The following is a 7,500-nucleotide window of genomic DNA, read 5'->3' as shown; positions in this document are numbered from 1 at the left end:
AGATCCATAAATGCTACATACAAATCCATTTGCTTTTCTAAGTATTTCTCACATACATTCTTCAAAGCAAACACCTGATCCACACATCCTCTACCACTTCTGAAACCGCACTGCTCTTCCCCAATCTGATGCTCTGTACATGCCTTCACCCTCTCAATCAATACCCTCCCATATAATTTACCAGGAATACTCAACAAACTTATACCTCTGTAATTTGAGCACTCACTCTTATCCCCTTTGCCTTTGTACAATGGCACTATGGCACGCATAATATATATATATTAACGAATGATTCTCCTCCCTCCCTCTCTGCCCCAAGGCTGCTAGCGGTAAGAGATCTCTCAACCATCGCTTCTTCGTGCTGTGAGGGAGTGTCTCCCTCATAATGGCTTTGAGACTCGTAGATGAGGGAATGCTCAGCGTCTACAGCCACTCTCGTCTTTGAATAACTCTACTCACCACGACCATGAGAGCTTTTCCGTGACCATATTTGTCTCCAGGGCCAACACCCATCCTACCTCCCTCCCTCGGAGACCTGCGACAACTTGACGGTAGCTGAGCGTGTTATGTCAAATACATGACAACCCCACAGATGAGCTGAGCTCGAGAGAAGAACTGGTCATCTGGTTCCCTCTGTCTACAGTGAACCCAATTCGTGGCCGCAACATTTGGTAAATGGTGCTCTCAAGTGAGAGATAGAAAATATCTGATGCAATTGACTGACGTAAACTAAGCCTGGCCTATAGTAATATACGGCCTAGAAATAGTGATTATATGAACGAATTATACGACATATATCATACAAACGACATGTATGAAGTATACGATATGAATCACTCACATATTAACTGTATGAAGTATACGATATACACCACACAAATGTTACTTGTACAAAATGAACGATATACGTCCCTTGAATATAAAACATTCAATATATGCGATATACATCACACATACATTACGTGTACACTACATGATATACACCACATGAACATTACATGTATGAAATATGCGATGTACATCACATAAATATTATTTATTCTTTATTTATTTTGCTTTGTCGCTGTCTCTCGCGTTAGCGAGGTAGCGCAAGGAAACAGACGAAATAATGGCCCAACCCACCCACATACACTTGTATATACATACACGTCCACACACGCAAATATACATACCTATACAACTCAATGTGTACGTATATATACACACACAGACATATACATATATACACATGTATATAATTCATACTGTCTGCCTTTATTCATTCCATCGCCACCTCGCCACACATGGAATAACAACCCCCTCCCCCCTCATGTGAGCGAGGTACCGCTAGGAAAAGACAACAAAGACCCCATTCGTTCACACTCCGTCTCCAGCTGTCATATAATAATGCACCGAAACCACAGCTCCCTTTCCACATCCAGGCCCCACACAACTTTCCATGGTATACCCCAGACGCTTCACATAACCTGGTTCAATCTACTGACAGCACGTCGACCCCGGTATACCACATCGTTCCAATTCACTCTATTCCTTGCAAGCCTTTCACCCTCCTGCATGTTCAGGCCCCAATCACTCAAAATCTTTGTCACTCCATCTTTCCACCTCCAATTTGGTCTCCCACTTCTCCTCGTTCCCTCCACCTCCGACACATATATCCTCTTGGTCAATCTTTCTTCACTCATTCTCTCCATGTGACCAAACCATTTCAAAACACCCTCTTCTGCTATCTCAACCACACTCTTTTTATTTCCACACATCTCTCTTACCCTTACATTACTTACTCGATCAAACCACCTCACACTACACATTGTCCTCAAACATCTCATTTCCAGCACATCCACCCTCCTCAGCACGACTCTATCCATAGCCCACGCCTCGCAACCATACAACATTGTTGGAACCACTATTCCTTCAAACATACCGATTTTTGCTTTCCGAGATAATGTTCTCGACTTCCACACATTCTTCAAGGCTCCCAGAATTTTCGCCCCCTCCCCGACCCTATGATTCACTTCCGCTTCCATGGTTCCATCCGCTGCCAAATCCACTCCCAGATATCTAAAACACTTCACTTCCTCCAGTTTTTCTCCATTCAAACTTACCTCCCAATTGACTTGACCCTCAACCCTACTGTACCTAATAACCTTGCTCTTATTCACATTTACTCTCAACTTTCTTCTTTCACACACTTTACCAAACTCAGTCACCAGCTTCTGCAGTTTCTCACATGAATCAGCCACCAGCTCTGTATCATCAGCGAACAACAACTGACTCACTTCCCAAGCTCTCTCATCCACAACAGACTGCATACTTGCCCCTCTCTCCAAAACTCTTGCATTCACCTCCCTAACAACCCCATCCATAAACAAATTAAACAACCATGGAGACATCACACACCCATGCCGCAAACGTACATTCACTGAGAACCAATCACTTTCCTCTCTTCCTACACGTACACATGCCTTACATCCTCGATAAAAACTTTTCACTGCTTCTAACAACTTGCCTCCCACACCATATATTCTTAATACCTTCCACAGAGCATCTCTATCAACTCTATCATATGCCTTCTCCAGATCCATAAATGCTACATACGAATCCATTTATTTTTCTAAGTATTTCTCACATACATTCTTCAAATCAAACACCTGATCCACACATCCTCTACCACTTCTGAAACCAAACTGCTCTTCCCCAATCTGATGCTCTGTACATGCCTTCACCCTCTCAATCAATACCCTCCCATATAACTTACCAGGAATACTCAACAAACTTATACCTCTGTAATTTGAGCACTCACTCTTATCCCCTTTGCCTTTGTACAATGGCACTATGCAAGCATTTCGCCAATCCTCAGGCACCTCACCATGAATCATACATACATTAAATAACCTTACCAACTAGTCAACAATACAGTCACCCCCTTTTTTTTTATAAATTCCACTGCAATACCATCCAAACCTGCTGCCTTGCCGGCTTTCATCTTCCGCAAAGCTTTTACTACCTCTTCTCTGTTTACCAAATCATTTTCCCTAACCCTCTCACTTTGCACATCACCTCGACCAAAACACCCTATATCTGCCACTCTATCAACAAACACATTCAACAAGCCTTCAAAATACTCACGTGTACAAAATATACGATTTCCATCGCACAAACCGCACACGTCTGAAGTATGTGGCATTTATCATACAGATTAATCCCATAAGACAGAATGACAGTAATGATGACATGCATGGAAAGAAAAAAGAAAAGCGAAATACGAAAAGTGATGAAAGCCAAATTCATTTCTGCGAAAACACAGAAGAAAAATATGAATATAAATATATATATATATATATATATATATATATATATATATATATATATATATATATATATATATATATTTCCAGGGACGTGGACAACTAGAGAGATAACACATAAGATAAAGATAATAGTTACCACGCTGATTACAATCTATTGCTGTAATCATTATCTCATAAAGAGAAGGGAAAGGGAACGTCTTTCATTGTGCAATCCAGAGGGGGGGATATTTATTTATTTCAACCCTGGGCAACGAATTCCATACGTTCGGTCTTAAAAACTTTATGAACTTTTAAATGCTCTGCAAATTACTACTTTTCAGCACATCCACCGACGCCCTCATCTTCGGCTCGACCCCATACCTCCCTCTCTGGTGAGCATGTGCAACGAGCAGCGGCGCCCGCCTTCACTTACGTGTATATATGGACACCTGACCAACAAGTCCCTACTGCTTCATTTGATTTTATGCTACCATAAACCCCTGGACGAAGGGTAACCATAAATTTTTTTTAAGTTTTTCATCCCGCTGGGGAGGCAGCGGGCTTATGTAGTTGGCCCCAAAATGTATATCATGTGTACGTCCATGAGTAACTCTTCCCCTTTTTTTCCACCCACCTTCCTTCATCTCTCTCTCTCTCTCTCTCTCTCTCTCTCTCTCTCTCTCTCTCTCTCTCTCTCTCTCTCTCTCTCTCTCTCTGGCCCTATGATACATCCGTGTGAAGGTGTGACGCGCTATGCCCATGCGGCCTGCTCACCTCTTGGTGGGTGTGAGGCGGAGGAGTCTTGTGGGGTGTCTTAATTTGGACCTGGTCGAGTTACTTGGCTAACGAAGCAGGTGTGGATGTCTGCGCTCTCTCTCTCTCTCTCTCTCCAGCCACGCCTCGCCCCTCCAGGCCCTCAACCACCTCCTACTTCTTCCTCCTCCTTCTCCTCCTCTGCCTCCTGCGTGAACGGCTGACCGCCGAGAGAATGATTATAATTTACGACGATCTTCTCAGTTTCTCCTCCGACTTTAAGCCCAGTTGTAAATCCAAGGCCCCCTTCTGATAAATGTTAAACGGGCGCTATCCAGACCGAAAAAAAAAAAAATATTAATACCATTATTATGCAAGATGCTACGAATCTATCTTAGCTACGGGCACCTGTATCTATCAACCCCACTCCTATGAATAACTGAAGGGAATGAGTGCGTAGATCACTCGCCTCATTGACTAGTTCATGTGTGACTAAAGATCTGAATATCAAGATCTTACGGACGGGGTTTTACACTGACACAAAACCATTTCCCCGAAAGCCTAATGACCGGCACTGAGCACTGACAACCACCACTTGGTGGAACGAGATAATAAAAGCAGTCATCACCACCACGACCACCACGGCCGTTGCCGCTGACACAACAAGACCTGGACTTTCACGCCAGACGGCGGAATCACCACCCACGACCATCACCACCACCGCTACGCCCCCTTCTCCCTCCTCCTCCAGCCCCGCCCTTCCACGATTTTGGCATATCTCCGACTTGCTCTGGTTCCCTTATAGCCTTCCATCCATCCGCCTGGACTCCTTTTACATCTTCTCGCCCGTTCTTCCCGCCACGCCACGCCACGCCACCTCTAATTCTAGCGCGCTCTCCTCACTTATCGCGATACATATCGCCTCACTTTCCTGCCTGCCACCACCCCCTCCTAAAAATTTTTAAAGGTCTTATTCCCTCCTACGAAGCGAGACTTAGCGTTTAAGGTATTTACACGAGGGAAGAGCTACTCCCGCGTAGCCTTAATCTCCTGAGAAGGCGGGTGTGAGGGGGGGAAGTAACTCAGCTGGAAGATTTAAGAGGGGGGTAGCGTGGTTCTTTGTGAACACCACAGGTGTACTTGCCATCAGACGCCCGACCCATGCAGGAGTGAGTGACTGGCTGGTCAGGTCTGCATCTCCACATCTACCTTCGAGGCCAGACGTCTACATTTACCTTTTTTTTTTTAAATTCTTGTAACCATTATCCACCCCCTCACACACACACACACACACACACACACACACACACACACACACACACACACACACACACACACACACACACACACACACACACATACACACACACACACACACACACACCATGTTGCCAATGTCAGATGAAATCTACGTGTTTTTTGTTTGATTGTTTGTTTGTTTTTTGCTTCAGTCTTTCACCAATATAATATTTAGAATAATGCCTCATGGCAAGAAAAGAACATATGAATTGTCTAATGACTTGGCTTAACACATGAGCAGGTAAACTATAAAGGAAAACCATAGGTGAAAGAGGAAATCTCACTAAAAATGTCTAAAATATAAAAAAGAAACAAAATAAATAACCCAAAATCCACAATACTTCAGCACTTGACTTCTTAAATAATTCCAGGTTGGGCACTTGATAGAAACCATCTTTGAGGTCATGTATACGCATTTCAGCACACATATGGGGATATCATTATGAAATCTGACACGCGCGCTGATAAGAGTCACCGCAAAAACCAGTTTATCCCCGTAAATGAAAATGTAAATACCTAAGAGACTCGAACCAGCGTGGGACTGGAGTAGCAAGCGGGCCGTGAGGCGCACAAACAATGCTGAGAAACACATGATGAGAATCACTCTTCTACAAGTGACTTTATCATAAATCTATGCAAATACAGCTCCAACCCTTTCACCTGTGTGTCTGTGTGCGTATATATATATATATATATATATATATATATATATATATATATATATATATATATATATATATATATATATATTATCCCTGGGGATCGGGTATTCCCTGCGTGTCGTAGAAGGCGACTAAAAGGGGTGGGTGAAGGAGGCTGGAAATCCTCCCCTTCAGTTTTACTTTTCCAAAAGAAGAAACAGAGAAGGGGGCCAAGCGAGGAGTTTTCCCCTCTATGGCTCAGACATCTGTTCTGGAACGCTACCTCGCAAACGCGGGAAATGGCGAATATATATATATATATATATATATATATATATATATATATATATATATATATATATATATATATATATATATATATATATATATATTTTTTTTTTTTTTTTCTTTTAAACTATCCGCCATTTCCCGCATTAGCGAGGTAGCGTTAAGAACAGAGGACTGGGCCTTTGTGGAATATCCTCACCTGGCCCCCCTCTGTTCCTTCTTTTGGAAAATTAAACAAAAGAAAAAAAAAAAACGAGAGGGGAGGATTTCCAGCCTCCTGCTCCCTCCCCTTTTAGTCGCCTTCTACGACACGCAGGGAATACGTGGGAAGTATTCTTCATCCCCTATCCCCAGGGATATATATATATATATATATATATATATATATATATATATATATATATATATATATATATATATATATATATATATATATATATATATAATGTAACCTAAGGACCTCCTTTATGGGTCTCCTGCAGCTTCAAGTCTACGCTTTACGCGGGAGCGGAGGAAAGCGTGTTCCTCTGGGGCGAGAAAATGGTCTTCCACAAGTGTTATCTTCCCCGTCCACTGAAGATCGCACGGCATCAGTGAAAACAAGCAAGCTGATCACAGGACAATTTTGAAAAACGTTCACTGAAATGTCCTACATGTGGAAGTTGAGTCCTGGGCATTTAGGGGGTCTTATGCGTTCACACACGGTGTTGGTAATGCTGGACGGATGGGTAGTGTCCAGAGCACAGACGAATAGGCTAATTATTCGTCCACGTCTGGAGAGTGCAGTTTTAAGACTGGGTTTGGAGGACAGCTGTTGAGTGCCTGCTGGGTAATTCTGGTGTGTATATGTTTTGTAAGGGGTGTGTCTATTGAAGGTGGGAATGGAGCTATGAGTATGGTCTACTGAAGTGTGAGGGAGAGGGGGTAAGCTATTTGTTTCTATGTGGTGATTGACAGTGGGCTAGGGAGTAGCTTGGATGACAAGGCTCCAGTGATGCTCCAAAGAACTGAGTGCTGAAGATGGTGAGGTGGGATCGTACTGGAAAGTTGCCTGTATCGTAGTGCAGGCGGGGATTGCTTGGGTTGCTAAGCAGCCGGTGAATGTTCTGAGTGCTCTGTTTTGCGAGATTGGCAGCTATTTTTGATTTCAAGAGGTTGGATGACCGCGCAGGTGAGGCATAGTTTGGTGGGAGTGGACGAACTGTTTGTAGAGGATTGTTTGGATTTTTTCA

This window comes from Panulirus ornatus, chromosome 19, assembly GCF_036320965.1.
Source record: "Panulirus ornatus isolate Po-2019 chromosome 19, ASM3632096v1, whole genome shotgun sequence".
In the NCBI taxonomy this organism is placed as follows: Eukaryota; Metazoa; Arthropoda; class Malacostraca; order Decapoda; family Palinuridae; genus Panulirus; species Panulirus ornatus.
This window is presented reverse-complemented; position numbering follows the sequence as displayed.